Source organism: Callorhinus ursinus, unplaced genomic scaffold (genome assembly GCF_003265705.2).
Source record: "Callorhinus ursinus isolate GAN/ISIS: 27379988/994484 unplaced genomic scaffold, GSC_fseal_2.0 scaffold1, whole genome shotgun sequence".
Classification (NCBI taxonomy): domain Eukaryota; kingdom Metazoa; phylum Chordata; class Mammalia; order Carnivora; family Otariidae; genus Callorhinus; species Callorhinus ursinus.
Window position 1 is genome coordinate 84,491,866 of NW_027397063.1, and position 20,633 is coordinate 84,512,498.

The window sequence follows — 20,633 nt, forward strand, 5'->3', positions numbered from 1 at the left end:
TAGGTAGATTTGTTATTGACCCAGGGCATGAATTAAACTGAGCTTAGTGAACAGTGTTAGGAGAAACCTGGCTACCTCACAAAGCAAAAGCCTAATGGCAGAATGACTTTTAGAAGATAGGCAATAAATAAAAGTTAAACTTGAGTTGAGGAATAGGAGGTATTTTTTGTCCTTTTACTAATTTTTGCTTGTAAGTTCACTCAAAAATTCTTTTAAAAGATATTGCCCCCCCGGTAAAGGGTCTTAAAAAATATGACTGTTTAAAAATGTGGGTTGATTTCCCTTTTGATTATTAAAAGAAAATAGAAATGCACTGTTTTTGGATTAAAATTCAGGGAGTTTTAGTAAATGAGCTATTGAAATAAATGCCTTCAAAACAAACCAATTCTTTTCTCATGATTGTTTCTAGGGAAATATCCATCATTTTCCTGAGTGGTAGTGAAATGGGATGGTATTTTCATTACAAATGATCTCTTTTTGTTGTTCTGTTTTTAAAAGTTCCTTCTCTGATCCCTAAACTTCTCTTAGTGATTAAAATTACTGTAGAAGTCATCCATATTGTAATATTTCCAATTCTACAGAATGTCAAAAGTACACACACACACACACACACACACACACACACACGATGTTCTTGAGAATCTGAACACAATTGTAAACAGATACATTTAAACCTTTACTTATTGGAAGGTAGCCTTTGGTGTCCATCCAGGGGAAAATTTCTCCCTTGCAAGAAATGATTGTTTCCTAAAATGTCAGCCCCTTGCAATTAGACAGAATGTAGTCCACCCAAGCTGTTCACTTGACGTTGATCCTGTCTGACACAAGGAAGAAATGTGTCTCAGCAAATGCTTTAAAATACTGTCAATGAAGATAATTAGGTTGGAAGATTGTGTTATTGCATTTTGAGAAATTGGATTGAACTTGTGAATTAATGTGGGCTAATGAATTAAGCTCTGATTTAGGTAGAAAATTACTTCTGATTTGCTGACAGTATGGAGTTGCAACTCTATCGCATGCTCTTGGTTTTATGGCGCCTTTTCTTAGAACCATTCCATTGTACGATGCTTCCCACCTGTAGAATATGCATTTGGGGGACAATTCACAGCTTTGCCTACTAATCTAAGAGGTGGACTGTATATTCTTGCAAAAGAAGACAACAAAGAGATTAAGTTAAGGATGAGAATGTTTGGAAAATTCAGAATTATCCCTACTTTCTTGTCACCTGAAAAGAAAAGGAAACAAGTGTCAAGAGGTGTACGGTCTTTTTAGAAAGGAAAGATATTTACCAACTATGTTGTTAACATTATTCTAAAGATGCCATTCTTGGGGCACCTGGGTGGCTCAATTGGTTGAGTGTCCGACTCTTGATCTCAGCTTAGGTCTTGATCTTGGCTCAGGTCTTGATCTCACAGTGGTGAGCTAGAGCCCCGTGTTGGGCTCCATGCTGGGCATGTAGTCTACTTAAAATAAATGAAGGAAGGAAGGAAGGAAGAAAGGAAGGAAGGGAAAGGAAGAAGGAAGGAAGGAGGGAAGGAAAGCAGGAAGGAAGGAAGGAAGGAAAGATTCCATTCTTTTAGTGGTTGATACAGAACTTTGGCACTGCTCAAGCTGAAGGGAGACTGCAAAGAAAGGTCTTGGCGAACGCATTGGTGTATGGGACAGAAGACTTGGTCTCTTTTACCAGCCCTAATTATTGTTTGGCATCGCAGCTTTTCTGTGCATTAGTCAAGTGAGAGTATAGCTAGAAATGCTTTGGGGACTTGTAATGATATATCTGAAGAATTAAAACTCCCTGCTCATTTAAGGGGTTGGTTTCTAGGCAACTCAGATGATATTAAGTGGCACCTGCTTATGAACAGAGATACCTGGGTTTCCTGAGCCGCTAATTCAGTCCTTTTGTCACCTGAGTTCTGAAGGATTAAAGCTTAAAAAAATAGCAAAATCAGAAGCATCTGGGTGGCTCAATCCATTAAGCGTCCGACTCTTGATTTCAGCGCAGGTCATGATATCAGGGTCCTGGGAGTGAGCTCTCTGTCTGTCTGGCTCTGTGCTCAGTGGGGAGTCTGCTTGAGATTCTCTCTCTCTCTCTCTCTCTCCCTCTGCCCCTCCCCCGCTCTCTCCCTCTCTCAAATAAATACATAAATTTCTAAAAATAAAATAGCAAAATCAGATACATGTGAATCTAAAGAAAAATAAGTTACTAAGTGATTATTTACATTATAGGTTATATTTACCTTTTTGGGGAATAGGTGTATTTCTAAAATACTGTAGGCATAAATAGTAATTTTATAGCCCTAAGAAGAGATTCCTACACAAAAAAATTCTATGATAAATTCTTTCTTTATATTAAGTATTAAAGCTTTGATTTTAAGTTTTTGTAAATCCAGTTTTTGGTGTTCCTGAATTTCATAAAATTAGGTATAATTTTTTTGGACAATTATATAGACATTGTCTTTATTTTATGGAAAGATTCATTATAAGTTTCTTTTATAAGTTGTCCTAAGAGGGTCATGATATAATTTTATTTACAAGTAGTTTTTAAGAAACCTACTTAATACAATAAACAAAAATGTGCACAAAAATTGTAGGTATTAAGAGAATGTTTTCTGCAGTCTATTTGAATATGAGCCATATACATCTGGATGTGGAAATATAAATATTTTATATAAAGGTCATAATAATGTTTAGCTTTTCAAAGTTATTTTTAGTCTTACTCCCAAGTCTGGCTTGGGCTCTCTGTCCTTGGAAGGCTAGATTGTTTATCTTTAGCATTTTGGTCCCAGGTGGTCAAGTGGCAACTCAGTATTTTTTTACTTTACTTATTGGTCTGAGTACATAAATAATAGAGTAGTGATTCTCTGTCAGGACTTTTATTGAGGAAATCATCTTCCTGGGCCCTGGCTCCATTAAAAACCAAACCAACCAAAGGCCACATACCTATTTACTAACAGTTTTGGCTGTTCAGTGGCATGCCACATATTGGGAGCTATTGGAATTCAGATATATTTTTGTTAAAATAAAGGATTTTAATAAGTTCAGAGAATTGTTTAATGTTTACTGTAAAACACCACTAAATCTTAGCCACAGATTTCAAAAATGAATGTTAGTTTATCCTGTTTCTTAATTTGCCCTTTTGAAATATACATTGGTTATTACAGAGATGGAGACATGCTTGATTCCAGGGTGACAGTGTGAATTAGAAATGTGGTAGAATCCTCAGTATTTCTCAGGTTTTTCTCAAAACCTCCTTAAAATTGTAAAGCACGGACTAAGGAGGCCTTGGGTGTTGCAGTGCATGTGTGAGGAGCACTGAGAGTGAGTGAGTGCATATACTTTGAAAGGATTGCAGAAGTCTTTATAGGGCATCTAATCAAATCATTCCTCTGCCAGATGTCTGTTCAGCCCAACCTTGATCGCTTCTGGTCATGTAGAACTCACTACCTACCAGTCAGTGCATTTTCCTGCAACTTTCTTTGAATGTTCATCATCATTTTGAGCCAACATTCTGCCTTTCTAAACTGTTTACCATTTCAAGCTCATTCCATACTCTCAGAGCTATTTTGAAAAATAACATTACATCTCCTTCCACAAGAACATAGTCCTCAGATATTTGAAGAAGACTTCTCATTTCTTCCCCCAAACACATACTTGTATCTCCCTTTCTTTAGGCAATATAGCCTCAAGTTGCTTGATGAATTCTTCATATGACCCAGACCTGAGGCCCTTCATTATTGCAGCCTGTATCTGGGAACTGTTTTAACATACTACTAAAAATGATACTTTATACTTTTTAAAAAAAGATTTATTCATTTATTTGAGAGAGAGAGAGAGAGTGCGAGCACGTGGTGGGGAGGGACAGAGAGAGAGAATCCTCAAGCAGACTCCCCACTGAGTGCGGAGACCAATGCCGGGCTAGATCCCATGACCCATTTGATATGACCTCAGCTGAAATCAAGAGTCGGACGCTTAATAGACTGAGCCACCCAGATGCCCCTAAAAAATAATACTTTATACTTTTAAGTAGTTTTCTGTTTTGCAAAACATTTTGTATATGTGATCTGATTTCTGATTTAATTCCTGTAATAATTTCCTGAGAACCTTGTTCTCAACTTGAGGTCTTTATAGCAATAGTTTCCTCTGTCTAGAACACTTTCCCCCAACCTCCTCATGACTCGCTCCTTCTCCCTTGGGTCTCAGTTTAAATGTTACCTCCTCAAGGAAACTACTTTTCATCCTTTTATCTAATACCAACGGCCACTACATCTGCCTCCTTCCCCCACAGACTTTCTCTATTACATCACCTTGTTTTATTGTCTTCATGGCATTGCCACTCTCCAAAATCATCTTGCTTCTTTGTTTGAGTGCATAGGAAACAATTTCAATGCATAAATAAAGGAAAAATCAGGATAGGAACCTAGTGTGTCTAGCTACCATTGTATCCCTAGTCTGGTACGTAATAGATGTTGATGATTCTGGGGCCCAGCATTGAGCTTTGTTTTCCTTGATAATTCTTTTTATATTCATTTCCAGTTTTTCAGCATTTCCCATAAAATATTAATATTCCCATAAAATATTAATATTAATATTCAGAAATGCATATTTGCACAAAATAATTAACAAAATGCCCTACTTATATTTTATGGTGGGAAGTGGATGTGGATTTTATGTTAAATGAATTGTTGATAGTCTATAGAAGCCAGACCCATGCTGGACATTTACAAAACGAGGCAAATCCATTGTCTGGGGTTTCAGTCTCCTGGCAGAGGTTCTTAAACTCTAGTGTGCAAAACAAATATTTGGGAAATTATTAAAAATATAGGTGGCTAGGATCAATCTCTGAAATTTTGATTCATGGATCTGGGGTGGGGTCCAGGAATCTGCACTTTTATTAAGCATATGGGTTCATTCTGATGGTTAGGGCCGTGGGGCCATGCCTCCAGAAACTGCAAAAATGAGTGTAGATTATCCTGTTGTAGGGCCACTTGAATGAATGCTAGTCCTAATGCTTTTTGTAATCATTTACTTTAGGATTTCCATGCTGACTCCAACTTACATCAGCTGAGAAGTCAAAAACGTAAAGATCCTGACCTGAGATATGATGCAAACCAGTTTTGATGTACTCACTGAGAGATTAAGCTTTTGGTGTTTTTATTTGACATGTTGTGATTACAGTTTAAGGTTGTCCTGAATCATTCAACTCGAGACCTGAGAATCAATATGGTCAAACAGACTTGGTATAGATAGAAGAATCTGAGCCTGTTGCAGATTTCCTCAAGTCTGTATATTGTGATCTCTTAATTAACCTGTTAAAGTAAGACAAAACATTTTAATAGTGAGCTTAGCAATCGTCTTGATATGGAGGTGACTATATGATATACTCAGATGCAGTGTAGCTTTTCATAGTCCGTTCTAATGAATCACAAATTATACTATTCACTTCTCTTTTGGTAAGGAATGTGGGGAGAATGTTGTGTTTCTTAGATAATAGTGGCATTTGTTTTTTTTAACCAAGAATTTCCAATACAAAGAATGCATTATTTCACCAGTTGTTGAGTGCCAATGAAAAAAGCTCTGTGCTTTGTGTGGGGAGAATGTAGAGCCAACTGAGGTGGTCCTACTGTACAGAAGTGTGCAATCAGATTATCTCATTAGGACTCTGAGTGCTTCCTATGTGTTAAAAGTTTTCATGTATATTGTCTCAGTTACTCTTCATGATTTTGTAGGGGAAGAAACTAAAGCACTATTTATTAAACCACATTATCACTCCAATGCAGGGTTTCTCAGTCATGGAACTATTGACATTTTGGGATGGCTAACTCTTTGTTGTGGGGGGCTCTCCTGGGCATTGTAGGATGTTTAGCAGCATCCCTGGCCTCTACCCATGAGGTATCAGTAGCACTTCAAAGTCATGACAATCAAAAATTTCTCCAGACATTGCCAAATATTTCCTGGGGAGCAAAATTACCCCCAGTTGAGAACCTCTTCTCTAAGGATAAGACAAGATAGCAAAACTCTTAAAATTGGTGGGCAGAGACAGTACGAGTGTAGAGTGTGGAGCAGTAATGCTGCCCAGGCAGAGTGGAGACCCGAGTGGACTATGGAAGGGGGGTATGGAAGAAGCCTGGAGGCCTTGGGGTTTGCCCATGTTGGAGTGTAATTTAGCATTTTAGTAAGTGGAGAGAAGTGTAGTAAAAAGGATTTTGGAGCAGGCCTGAGCTGGATTCCCAGTCTGGTTCTGCCTTGTTCTGGTTGTGTGAAGACAGCTAACTCACTCTCTGCATCTGGACTTGTTCATCGGTTAGTAATAGTGCAGTGGAGGGCTGTTAAGAAGCCTGAGGTGTACTGTGTCTGGAAGACCTCAGCACAGTGCCTGATGCACAGTAAGCACTCAGCAACCTTTCCTTCTTTCCCAAACACACGTGCCAGCTGAGCCTAGCTTACCAGTTCTTTCCATGGTCTTATTTTTATAAATTTTATGACCTGGAAGAGGCATTCTTAGAAGATGAGGTCAGAAACACACATAGCGTTGTGCTTCCCCTTCTACCTTGGATTTCTTGGTATTTATGTATGCTCAGAATTGCATGATTTATATTAAATCCAGTTCACAATACTTCTTACATGGCATTTGATGATGTAATTGCCAATGAGATACTATAGCTGATTTTTAGGATTTCAAAAAAACCCATCTTCCCAGTAATTTGTAAAGAAAAGATAGATTATTAGGGGAAAGAAGAATTGGTTGTAGCACTCTGGAACTTTGCGGGGGGTGGTGAGAGGAATCATTTACCCTTGAAATGTGTTGTCTTGATGAGCTCTTTATCCTCATAGGTCGCCATGTTGTTTGCATCTAACTTGGCTCAAGACCATGGCACCTTGTGCTCTGATCTGTCAGGTGTAATGAATTAGATGGTTGCCACGTGAGCACAGAGGGAAGACCTTCATGAGCGCCTGTATCCCACATGCCATATGGAAAGGTCGCTTTCTCTGCTAGGTGGCAGGACCTCCAGAGTGGCTACCAAAACTTGCCACAGCGGATGATGTGGGATGTCTTGTTGCTACTAGTGGTTCTTAGCCCTTGCTGTTTGTAGAAATCATCTGGATACCTTTGAAAAACTATACAGACCTGGGCCTTCTCTAGCGACTTGGTTTTCATTGGTTTGGTGTATGATTGGGTAGAGTTGGTTTCTGGAACATCCCAGTTGCTTCTAACGTGCAACCAGAACTGAGAGTCACTGGGCTAAGGTATTGCTTCTCACGTAATACAGGGGCTCTTCTTGGTGTCTTTGCCTTTGGGAAGGAGTCCCTGCCACTCTTATCTCTATCTTGGAGTTTTGTTTACCTTGCTTATTCATTTATTCAGCATCAGGCTTTATAATAAGCATCTATCGTTGGCTTGGCACGTGTGTGCCCACCTTCCATTGGAAGTGTTTAGATTGCTTTAGTTCAAAATACTTCCATTCCATCTCATATCAGTGAATTGCCAAATAACTTGATGCACAACACCCTGGTGACTTGTAGCTTTTAGATCTCATAACACCCTTAATGACTTGGTGATTATAAGGCAGTCTCAAGTAATTAAACAGTCAATACTTACTATGTATAATGACCATTATTTTGGGTTATTTGTAACCTGTAAAATAAAACTCTGCCAGGATTACAGGCACAGAATTTAGAGCCGTGCAGTTTTAACTATTTTGTACATGGGAAGTGTTTGAGATCCTTTTGAAAAAGAATAACCAATTCTTATTAACCAATTAATTAATTGGAGCCCTGAGATTGAATTTCTTATCTCTGTGGTTTAAGCTCAGATGTAATTTTATTAAATCGACTTGGACATTTTGCATGTGCAAAAACAAGTATCTGCTATTTGACAAGCAAATACATACTCTTTTCTAAGTTGGAGCCCTGCTTGGTGGTGCGGTTTTAGAATGAGGGAACAAAGCATTGCCAGGGCCTCCAAATCAGGCTGGGTGCTACCCCTCCTGCCAAGTGCTATGGCCTTGGGCGTTGCTTCTGATTTGGGTCCTATTGCTTACTTTACAAGGCAACACACAGAACTTGTCTTTTTTGTTGTTGTTGTTCCTATCTACAACAAAGGAGAAATGAAGAGCAGCTGACTCACTGAGAACTCTTAACAAATACCAAATAGCTACCATCATAATATGGGGATAATAACAATATTATCTTCCTAGGCTGTACGGAAGAGTTATGAACCAGATGCTGTGAAGAGCTCAGTGTCCTTTAGGGGGAAGATGTTCAATTGTTTTAGAAAACTTGCCCTAGTTATACAAGCTGCCCCCTTTGGCAGTCCACTAGCATGTTCCAGGTGATGCCTTTCTTTAAAGTATTTCTTGAGCAATTTAGTTTTGGTCTGTGCATCACATTCAGGAAGATAGTATGAGGCTCCTAGCTGAATTGACTAGAAATCTTGCTACTTTTTAGTTTTGCTTCTCTGTCTCTTATTTATTGTGGTAAAATATACATAGCACCAAGTACTATGCAGTAGTAGCAAGTACATTCACATTGCTGTGCATCCATCAGCACCGTCCAAATCCAGAACTTTTCACCGGCCCACACTGAAACTCAGCACACATTCGACAATAACTCCTCATTCCTTACTTCCCTTCCTCCCCTAGGCCTCTGGTCTTTCTTTTAAAAAATACTCCCTGTTAACTTAATTGTGGAGGTGATGGTTTCCTGGGTAGTTTCTTGAAACTCAGGCTCTCCAGTAAGCCTCAAAAGGTCCTGCACATCTGTCTCTCCATGTGTTGGCATTCCTCAGGATGACTCACTAACAGCCCACTTTATTCTCCAGGTGACTGACCACCCAGCACCTGTAGGGCTGCATCTTGTTCTAGGAAGCTGAAACCAGCTGAGTCCTTGATTTTTCTACTCTATTTTTATCGACATAAAGTGGTCCTTCTCAGGTTGAGGTGGAAATAGAGGTCAAGGTCAATAAAAAATGTACAGGCATTTTGTATGAATCCTCAAAGAGTGTGGTTAATGTTTTCTCTACTAATATGTTCTAGGCTGTGGTTATATTTATTACAGTTTTATAAATGAGGTTCCCTTTTACCTTTAAATGTATCAACTATTTTCTTTTTTAGCAGGAAATTTCTTTTTTCTCTTTTCTTTTTTTTTTAAGATTTTATTTATTTATTTGACAGAGAGAGAGAGGGAGAGCACAAGCAGGGGCAGGAGGAGAGGGAAAAGCAGGCTCCTCGCTGAGCAGAGAGCCTGACATGGGGCTTGATCCCAGGACCCTGGGATCATGACCTGAGCCAAAGCCAGACACTTCACCGACTGAGCCACCCAGGCGCCCCAAGAAATTTCTTTTTTCATAGGAGATGCAGTATTTCACAAAACAGCAGAATGTTCTGGATGGAGGACTGTTGGGGTCTCCTTCATGTAGCTATCCCTTCATCAATGTGACACTCACCTGATACTCCCCTCGCTGCATCAATCAAGCGGCCCCACACTTAGGTTCTATACCCCCCATTCCCAGGTCCCTCACGATGGGATCTCTGTCTCTCCCTCCAGCTTCGTCTTTGGCCCCTCCTGACTCACTAGGTGCTTCAGTGCTATCTCATTGCTCGGCATTCTTGCATAGCCCACTTGCTTTCTATTTATTCATGCTAGCTACCCTACTTCCTGAACACTTGGTTCAGGCAGCAGCCCCCTTCTCTGTACCCTGTGACACCTGCTGACTTCTTGCTGCACTGACCTCACGGTTCTGTAATGTTCTGTTTGTTTCCACTCTAAACTCTGAGCTCTTTGAGGTCCAGAACATTATCTTACTTTTTCTCTAGTGCCAATGCAGAGTAGATGGTTTAAAAAAAAGAAAAAGAAAAAGAGCATACCAGTCTTCTATTTTGCTGAGTTTGAAATGCTCTATCTCAGTGGAATATGTGTCATTGTTGCTTAATCTCAAGTGTTGAATCCAGGATTATTTATATAATCATATAATATATAAATATGTAATATTTAATAGCCAACAGCAGCTTAAATACCGATAAGTTAAATAAAAAGTGTCCCCCTACCGTGAAGTGTAATGAAAATAGGATAAGGAAAGAATGTCTTCCCTTCTTTCTACAACTAGTGTCATGGACATGATTCTAAAACTGTTAATGTGGGAAAACAAAAGGGGCCACAGCTCATCTGAACTTGTAAAGACCCTGCTATACAGTAGTACATATATTCATATATATGAGTTTTCTTAGGTTTTCCTTCTGCCATGTCTTCGGGACTGTGGAGTTAAACATCGATACTGATGGTTGTAACCATTTTCCCCAAACCTTCATACTCATTATTTCACTTGACCTTTACAATTGCCCCACAAATGAGATAAAAGAGGTATGGTTATCCCTGTTTTACAGATGGAGCACTTGAGGTCTCAGAGCTTATACATGACTGTCCTGATGTCACTAAGTAGGCAATAGAGCCTGGCTTGTGGTCAAGTAGCCTAAATCTCTTTAAATGTTTGGCAGGGATTGGTTTTGCCCTTCCCTTCCACTGCATGTTTAGAATTCATCCTAAGTAGATCCCCGATAAGTCTGAATTTATAACCTAAAGCAATGATGTCATGACTTATTTCAATATGCAGTTCTTCTAATCTTTATATCCAAAATACTGACGTGTGATCGATGGCTGGGTAATTAATCACTGATTTCTTAGCAAGTGGAGACACAGTTTTTTATACAACAAACAAAATTGCTCTTTTCCCAGAAAGATAAGAAGGGAATTCTTTTCCATTTACAAAAAAGAATTGGCAGGCTTTGCGTTACTTTTTACAATATGAAATGCTGCTGTGCTGATCATTTGAGGGAATTGGTTGCTTCTTTCCTCATGATTTGTTTTTGGTGGGAGAGGGGAAAGAATAGTATATTTCTAGACTTCTTCAAAAATCCGCTCCAATAGCCAGGTGCGTTTTTTTGGTTTTTGGTTTTTTTTCCTTTGCAAAAGACTGTAATCAGACTGGAGCTTGATAAATATTTGTTGAATTGAATTGATTTATTCTCTCAGCTGTAGTCATATACTTTTGTGAGCAAATGGATGAATCTAACTGCTGTGGAGACCATGCAAATATTTGCCAGGTGCATAATCCGTACTTTCCTCTATCCTGAGTAGAGGGAGAGCCAGGTAGCTGTAACCTGGCATGGCACTGTGACAAAGTGCTTACTCTTTGCTTTTATATTTCCCCCTCTCAGCAGGGGGGACCTAGGTTTGTGTGTTAGGGGCTGGGGGCTGGGAGGAACAATGAGACAGAAGATGATAGGAAAGAATTTCTGGTTTATTGTTTCTGGTTTATCCATTGCTCAGGACAGAATTTCTGAGAGTGACCTGGCTACATTATGAGGATGCAGACTATTTACTGGATAATTTATCATGAGTGCAAGTTGTAGTTACCATTAAGGACCACAGTGTTCACTCTTTTTTCCCTGCACATTTAGGTATGTAGCACCCATGACCCAAGAACACTAGCAGTACCTCTAAAAGCTATTATCAGATGATTCAATGGCAAGTTTTACCCATGTTGATCTCATTCTCTCTCTTACTATGTGTCAAAACAGTGAAGGCTTGGGAAAACACAGGGCACTGTGTCCTTTTCTTTGATTGGAGGCAGACTTGGTTGCAGATTCTCTCTTTTTTTAAGCGTTGTTTGTTTGCTCATTTATTTATTTATTTATTTAAATCTCTACACCCAGCATGGGGCTCAAACTCATGAACCCCCGAGATCAAGAGTTGCAGGCTCTTCCCGGTGAGCCAGCCAGACGCCCCATTGTAGATTCTCGTAAAAGTTTCAAATTAAACAGATCCTGATTTCCCTCAGCTAACCTTTCTGGTGATTTTAGCAGAAGAGGAATGTTTTGTTACCTAAATGTTCAGTACGTTTTGTTCTACCATTTTGTACTCACTTAAGCACTTTGAGAGATACTTCAAAACTTTCAAAACCTTTCATTCTCTGAAGAAACTTATCATGGAAGCTAATTACCCAAACGGCTCCCCTCCGCATATGAATATGCCCCTGTGTGAGGGCTCAGAGGAGGAGATGCTTGGCACCCAGCCCTCCAGCTAACCCCAGCTTTACTGGTCTCCAGAGAGATGGGGAGATGGGATGAGGTGAGCCCATGACAGAGGAAGAGCTGTGGCTACTTTCTTCCTTGGGTCTCCCGTTTATCTGTTGCTCAGGACAAGACTTGCTTGAACAAGATTAATGCCTACAGTTAATTATCTGAGTCAATATGTTATAAATTTAAGATGTGGCCAAGAAACCAGTGTTGATAAGGCATGGGGGGAAACCACAAAATAGAAACAAGAAAATAGCCTACCAACAAACCCCCAAACAAAATAGCAACCTACAAAACAAAAAGCTTTGTGTTGAATATTGATTTTCACTCCAGAAGCACAGGAGATTTACGAATTTCTGGTTAAGTTGATGAGTAACTCCGTGGTTAAGTGTGCTCTTTGAAATTTAGCTTGAATACTGTGCATCGTAGCGTTAGTTCTTGTTCAAATCTATATATTTGTTAATACCTAAAAGTAAGTAGATTTCTCATCAAACCCACTCACCACTTAACCTCACACCCCCAGCATTCTGTCATCTGCATCTCAGTGTTGAAGGGACTCCTTATTCTGTACAATAGTCTCTAGGGAGCATCTCTGCTCGTTTTTTTAAGTTAATTAATTTTTTTCACATATTCCTTTTTAATTTTATTTTTAAATGTATTATTTATAGCTGACATACAATATTATATTAGTTTCAGGTGTACAACAGTGATTCAGCATTTGTATACATGGCAATATATATATATTCGCATATATATATACATATATATATATATATACACCACATCTTTTATCCATTCATCCATCAATGGACACAGGTTGGTTCCATATCTTGGCTATTGTAAATAATGCTGTAATGAAATAGGGGTGCATATATCTTTTCCAGTTAGTGTTTTTGTTTTCTTTGGATAGATACCCAGTAGTGGAATTGCCAGATCATATGAGAGCTCTATTTTTAATTTTTTAAGGAACCTTCATACTGTTTTCCATAGTGGCTGAACCAATTTACATTCCCACCCACAGTGCATGAGGGTTCCCTTTTCTTCTCATCCTTGTCAACACTTGTTATTTCTTGTCTTTTTGATAATAGTCATTCTGACAGGTATAAGGCAATATCTCATTGTGGTTTTGATTTGCATCTTCCTGATGATTAATGATGTTGAGCTTCTTTTTATGTGCCTATGGCCATCTGTCTGTCTTCTTTGGAAAATGTCTATTTGGATTCTCTGCCCGTTTTTAATTGGATTTTTTGGTGTTATTGAGTTGTATGAGTTTTTATATATTTTGGTTATTAACCCATTAGTGGATATATGATTTGCAAATAATCTTCTAGGGAACATCTTTGCATTTCCAAGTCTGTGGTCATTATGCTGTCATTCTAACAAGCAAAGCTGGAGATTAGTTGGGACTGTGCTACCCATTGCTGAGTGAGAACATAAACACCCAGAGGTTTCACGGTCTTACTCAGGATCTTACTTCTCAGGAAGGGTGTGACACACATAACTCCTAGGCCTAGAGTCAGTTCACAGAGCTCTGCTAGAGCTGCCCTCTCAGCTGTCTGAGGTCCTGGTTAAAGCTGAGAGGTTTTCTTTCCAGATTTCCTTAAGGAACACAGCTTAGGGAGCTGATCAGCTGAGGTGCTGTGAGTTTGTGGGCATGTGAAGTCAGCTAACTTCTCTATGGCTGGTGTCTATTTCCAAAGTAAATATGGGGGAGAAAAATCCCTTCTTCATAGTTAGTGTTTTGGGTTAGAGTAGAAGTAATTTCATGTGTAGTGCTGAATATTAGTTTAAAAAAAAGAAAGAAAGAAGAGTAGATATAGAAGGGTAAATGTTGCCATTTGGTGTTCTTGTTGACTGAGTTTGTGCATTATTCAAATTAGATTTTTCCCTAAGAAGAAGTAGCAGTTGAGGACACTTCTATTCCTGGTGGTGCAGTGTCACCCTAAGGTATAAATGTGGCCTAAAAAAGCTGATTTTGCTAAAAAAATGGCACTTTATACTAACATACAACTTTTTGGCAGATCTGGAGGGTAGAGGTTATTTACAAAGATTCTCTAGATAAAAGTTGTAAGAAATAACAAATATCAACTTGACTCAGATGAAGGACTGGACGTCACAGTGAAACACCTAAGCCTAAGAACTGACTTAAGGGAAAACATAGCCCTGTGGGCTTGTGTGCTGTAGAAGGTTACACTGAGGTCACATACTATCTTTCTAGACTTGAACCTTAGAAGTTAAGTGGCATTCAGAACTCTTCCCACAGTTTGTGAAGGAAAAATCTCTTTATATTTTTTACCCTGGATCTTCTCTGTGCTCAGGAGTTTCATAGATTTAATATGGAGTTTAGGTGGTAGTTCTTGACTGTTCTTATGGTTCATGTGTCTTTTTAAAACTCACAGACTGAACCCCATTCTTTTAACAGTAGAAGCAATATTGATGTGCAAGCACGTATGTATAGAGTATATAAATAGTACTTCTGCCCATTATAGGAAAGGCTCCGTTCCACAATGTCATGAGGAAGATAGATACTTATTACTTATTATCCCTGCTCCACAGATGAAGAATCTGAACCTTAGAAAGTTTGACTTGCCCTAGGTCACACGGACAGTAAGTGGTGCAGTCTGGAGGTGAGCCATCTACAGTCTTTTGACATCAAAGATTTAAGCAGATATAATTCATTGGAAGGATGAAAGCATTGTGGGGCTGCCTGCTTGACTCAAGTGTTCATTGATCTGAACATTTAAACATTTCTGGTTTAATGGAGAACGACTGTCTCTAGTTCTTAGGATTCTTAGGATCCCTTTTAAAGTGGAGAAGCCACACCGACAAGCTGTTTTTCCTTCAGCGTTGTCTACATGCTTTATGGCTCCTCTCTGACCAGTTAAAAATGGTTAAAGAGTTATCCAGCTTCTTGCAAGTGACCTAGTAATTCTGCCAATATGTTGAAATAAATGTTCTTTAAAATATCACATTTAAGAGGATAGGTAGAAACCTAGCCAAAATATGTTGCTATTCTAGAAGTTTCTTTGGCTTGGGTCAATCAAGTTACCTTGACACCACTTCTACATTTCTGACTACATTAAAATCTTATTAATTTTCAGACAGGAGACCTGGGCTAAACTTGACCTTTTAAAGTGTCTAAGAAGAATTAACCGAGTAATTTAGGAGTATAAACAGAAGTTTAAGAAGTTTGTTGAAAAACCTCTGTCCTTAAGTACCCTCAGGTATCTTAAAACTGTTTATTTATTCCTATTGATATGCGAATCACAAGTTGTTCTTCAGTGTTAAAGCATTTCTCCAAGGAATTTGTGCTGCCTGTACTTGGTTCATAAAGCTATACAGTAAAATCGTCCTTTATTTACATAGCATTACCAACCTTTGCCTCCAAAGTAGTCTGAGTTAGAGAAGCTGAGTAGTAAGCACACCTGTGTCACAGAGTCACCATTTGGAAGACATTAATTGCTTACTCTTTGGATTAAATGGACATAAGAGGACGTGTGGCTAAGCGACAGAAGGGAAGCCTTTAACTCTATGTCTGGGATAACGGTCTCCCTCCCTCCTTGGGGTGAAATCACCTTGAGGAGTCTTATGGCTAAAAAAGTGAATAGGTATTTCTAAGGATTGTCCAGAGTTTTTAATGCCACATGAAGGTAATGAAAAATTGTTTCGATCCCTCTGGATTTGAACCCAAGATGAACCTCTCAAAAACAGAAACATAGATCTTTATTTTTTGCATTTGCCTATTAACTAGAACCTTGCTGTTCCAGGTGTGGTCTGCTGTCCGTCACCACCTGGGAGAGAGTTAGAAATGCAGAGTCTCAGGCCCCCCCAGACCTATTGAATCAGAACACCCTTTTAAATAAAATTCTCCAGGTGACTTATGTGCACATTTAGATTTGGGAAGCATGAACTTAGGCCACTTCATTGGCCCTGAGAACTAGAGATCACTTGATTAGGTGAAACACCTTTCCTAATTAAAGAGAAGGTATCAGACCAGGTTCGGGCTGGGCTGGTGCCTTGAATGGACCATTTTGCTTCGGTGTTGAACTGTTTTTCTGGGAAGCGAGAGGACGAGGGCAGGGCCTTGATGCCCAGGGCTGGTTGGCTTGTCACAGCCCACAGACATAAACTGCACACTGGAGTGAGTGAAGACGAGAAGGCCTTAGCTCTGGCGAGAACCAGGACATGTAATGGAGTCTTATAATACTTAGTGGAACGTACATACAGACTTGAGGCATTTGGTTGCAACTATGCATTGGAGACTTTCCTCTGAACTTTTATAAGTTCAGTGATAGTCCTGAAACTCTGATAGTCTTAAAACTCTGTCCTTTAAGATATTGCAGAACTTCCTTTGGTGCTGTTGTATTTCATATTCAAATAAAAAAAAAAAAACAGAACATGACAATACATGAATTCTGTTCAACTTGAAATCTTGAAATGAAGATTCACTTAAAACACCTAATGGAAATTTGAGAAAGATGATACATAAGCAATTTTTGTGTGAGTTCTTCATGTGATTAATCATAGAATATCTAAGATGACTTTCTTTGAACGTATCTAAGATGACTTTCTTTCAAAGGGTTGAAAGAGTGGTCAGATGATTTACAGTGATGGGATAAAAGATGGTGTTATTCACACAAGCTTATTTCTATATCTGCATGCATTCATATACACACTTGTACATACAAGCCTATGGTTGCTGGGAATAGTAAATGAGATAACGTGTATAAAGGATATATGGGACACATTGACGTGTCCAATAAGTAGTAGTTATTATCAAAGGAAGCAACAGAGCAAAGTGGTTAAGTGCATAGACTTTTGCATCTGGACCCAGTTGGGTCCAGAATCTTGGCTCTGCCACTTATTGGCTGTTTGACATGGAGTTAATCACCTCACCTCTCTCCACTGTGGTTTCCTCTGCTGAAAAATAGGAATAGTATTAATACCTACCTCACAAGGATTACGTGAGATAATGCGTGAAGTGCATTTAGAGTAGTTTCAAGAATGAAATGAGTACTCAAAAAAAAAAAGTTAATTAGTTTTGTATATATGCAGTACACTCTGTGATCTGGAATCCAGTTAATGGTTTGAGTTTCTTTGGACATTCCTTTCTTTAAAGCAACAGAACTTTAATCTTTTCTCTTACTTCTTTTTGCTTACTTAATTGTAATAGTTAATTTTTCTCATCCTAATTGAATTTCAATAAGGAGTAAAATTAACCTGAAAGAATATTTGAGTTAGGGCATTATCAGATGCGGCCCTCGAATCCTATCAGAGGTTTTAATGAAACTTTTCATGCTGGGAGTTGAGATTACCTGTAAAATAGCTCCAGAAAATACTTCAAAATCCTGGATTAAGCAGCCCACTTCCTAATTTAGATTCAGATTCAACAATATATATTGACTACTAGCTTTGTTCCAGGCACTATTCTAATATAGAGGGTAAGAGCAAGAGTTTAGGCCTAAGCAGACCTGAATTCAAATCCCGATTCTGCTTATTACCAGCGACAATATTTTATGCAAATACTAGGTAAGGATGATGGTATAGCAAATATTGGCAGGGGTGAATGAACCAATTGAGAATCTTATTAAAAAATGTTTGTAATAGGGACGCCTGGGTGGCATCTGCCTTCGGCTCAGGTCATGGTCCTAGGATCCTGGGATCGAGCCCCACATTGGACTCCCTGCTCAGTGAGGAGTCTGCTTCTTTCACTGCCTTCTGTCCCTCCCCCCTGCTCATGCTCTATCGCTCTCTCCCTCAAATAAATAAATAAAACCTTAAAAAAGTGTTTGTAATAATGTCATTAGTCTGTGTCTTATTTATTTCGTAGTCCGAATGTTCATAAGAAATATATAGAATATTTTTCTGTGGGCAGCTTTCTTCCAGCAACCTGGGAAAAATTGCATTGGCCATTAAAAATTACATAAGGAGTTCTTGCTTTGGGAGTAGATAAGTTCCTTCTCTCTGAGTTAACAACTTCACGACATACAAGAAAAAAAAGAAGGCTTAGGATACTACTTTTAGAAGACCCTGGATGCCACTGGCTTCTTCTAATTCACCCGTGAATCTGTGCTTGGGGAGGGCAGGGGGCAGCTAAAGCATGCAAGAATGGATTGATTTCAAATATTACTGAAGAAAATATCCTTCTCTACATCCAAAACAGGACTGAAATGGAATGGATTATTGGAATGCTAGGCATTCTGGGCCAGAAAATTATTCTGACTTTCCATCATCCATTTTGACAGGACCCCAGCAGGTGGTTTTTGGAAAATGTGTCAAATTTGTGTTGAGCCCGGGTAAACAATCTAATTGTGTGATGCTGCCTCTTGGGAATCAGGAGTCGGCTCCCTCCAGACCCCAGAGTGATCAGTTTATGCCCCAGGGCTGTCTGACCCTTGTAAAATTATCCCAGCTGGTAGGACTGGACTTGCCGACCTCATTTTTTGGTGAACATCTCATTCTTGTGGGGAATCTTTATCAATTATCTGCCTCCATCTGTATAATGCAAGAGCTATGTAGAATCATTTCATGTGCTAGTGAGACATGCTTTGTCCCAACCAATAAATATTTCTTCCTCTTAACAGTTCGACCCACTAATTCTGAAAAACATTATGATATATGATTTAAAAATGGAAGTAGGCAATCAGACCAGAGTTCAAAAATTCTAACTTCCCAAAAAGGAAATTTTATTGCCACCATCAGTAGGAAACCCGCCATTTTTAACCACACTTTAAAACAGTACATACTTTTCAAATTAAAAATGCTTGCCACTGTCCCACCAAATCACGGTGATATTTGGAGCATCATACTTTAAATCATACCATTGTTGTTGTGGTAAACAAAGGCAAAAAGAAAAACTGCATTTCCTTACTATCTACAGCCCAATGACAAGTTCTTGAAACAGGCAGAGTGACATTCCTCTAGGAACTCAGCTGCCTAGATGTTAATACTTTGCTAAGGGCAAAAGGCAGTCTTAGCCCAACCCCCAGGATCCTGTAAGTCTACTTTAACATCTAAAAATTCCTTTGGAAACTTCCTTTATCTCTACCCTCCCCCTCCCAAGATACATGTTGGCGATCATCCCCCCAAGCATCTGACTCAGTGATATACATCGGAAGGGTCTCATGACTAAGATTTTATTAGACAGTAATAAATGAGCTTTCCCTAACAATACCTAGCCCCCTCAAGGTCCTGGAAACCTTGCTTCTAAAATTCCTTAGAGACTTTCACTATCTCTAACCCCCTCCCAACTTGAAAGTATATAATGGGCCACTCCTCATGACCCCAGTGCAGCCCTTTCTGCCCACGGGTCCAGGCCCTGTGCTTCAATAAAGCCACCTTTTTGCACCAGAGATGTCTCAGGAATTCTTTCTTGGCTGTTGGCTCTGAACCTGAACATCTTTCCTACATCAACTGTCACTTTTGTTCTGAGGTTTACCCCAGGAGGGACCCAGGGCCAGAGTGGGACTCTCATGGGTCCTAGGCAATTTTGCCTTTCTGGTTACCCAAGTCCATAAAAAATTTTTTAAAATTAGATTTTACAACTATTTTGGCATAAAGACAATTACATTAATATTATATATTAAAACATTTCTTCCACCTAAGAGTTATTTGTTTTCTTCTTATTTAAAAATTAACATGACGTTATTGACAGCTCCGAAAAGCACTTGTGGGACCCTAGGCACTGTGCCCACCTTGCCAATGGATGGGTCAGCCTGTACCTGCCCATCCCTATGGGAAGTTTGGGGGCTTCCTTCAAGGTGGTGGTGGAGAAATCACAAGAATGAAATGTATTTGAAATCTTGTGCTTTATCTTAAAAGTTCAGTTGGAGTTTGTCTTTTATACTATGGAAGTCATTGCTGCTTCAAATTTAAAATTATTTGAACGTGGGGAGCCTGGGTGGCTTAGTCGGTTAAGGGTCGGAATCTTTGATTTTGGCTCAGGTGGTGATCTCAGAGTCCTGAGATCAAGTCCCTCCCCACTGAGGTTCCTCGCTCAGTGGGGAGACTGCTTGGGACTCTCTCCCTCTGCTCCTCCCTTCCACTTGTGCTCGTGTGCGCGCTCTCTCTCCCTTTCTCTCTCAAATAAACAAGTAAATCTTAAAAAAATTTTTTTTAAATTTAATTCCTACAGAAAGGTAGACTTAAAAAAAAATCTGTCATTTCTTGCCCCTACTTGGCATAGGATGGCATCTGTCCCCCACCACTCTCCCCCGCATAGTACACATTCTCTGGTTTGGAAACACAGGCATAATGCATTTAAGGCTTAGAAAGACTTTTTTTTTTTTTTTTAAGTAACATATGGTCAAGGAAAGGAATTGGGTTTATGATGGATTCGCATACAAAACGAATAAACTGCAGGGATCCTAACCTTTTGTGACCATGAACAGATGATCTTCAGGTGAATGAAATCCATCAGGATTCTTAGAAGAGCCTAGAAGAATCTATACAGCACCATTTGGTTTCAAGCTCATTTATGAGCACCTCCTTTCTTAGGGCCCTGTGAGTGCTTTAGACTCTTTTCAGCTATTTCTAGCAAAGAGGAAGAACAGTCATTCTTGA

General features: G+C 39.2%; 1 protein-coding gene across 6 annotated transcripts in view; it reads left to right on the forward strand.

Annotated features, from left to right (window-relative positions):
• TNIK (TRAF2 and NCK interacting kinase) overlaps nucleotides 1-20,633 on the forward strand; it is a 380,604-nt gene that overhangs the window by 81,686 nt on the left and 278,285 nt on the right. The window lies entirely within an intron of this gene.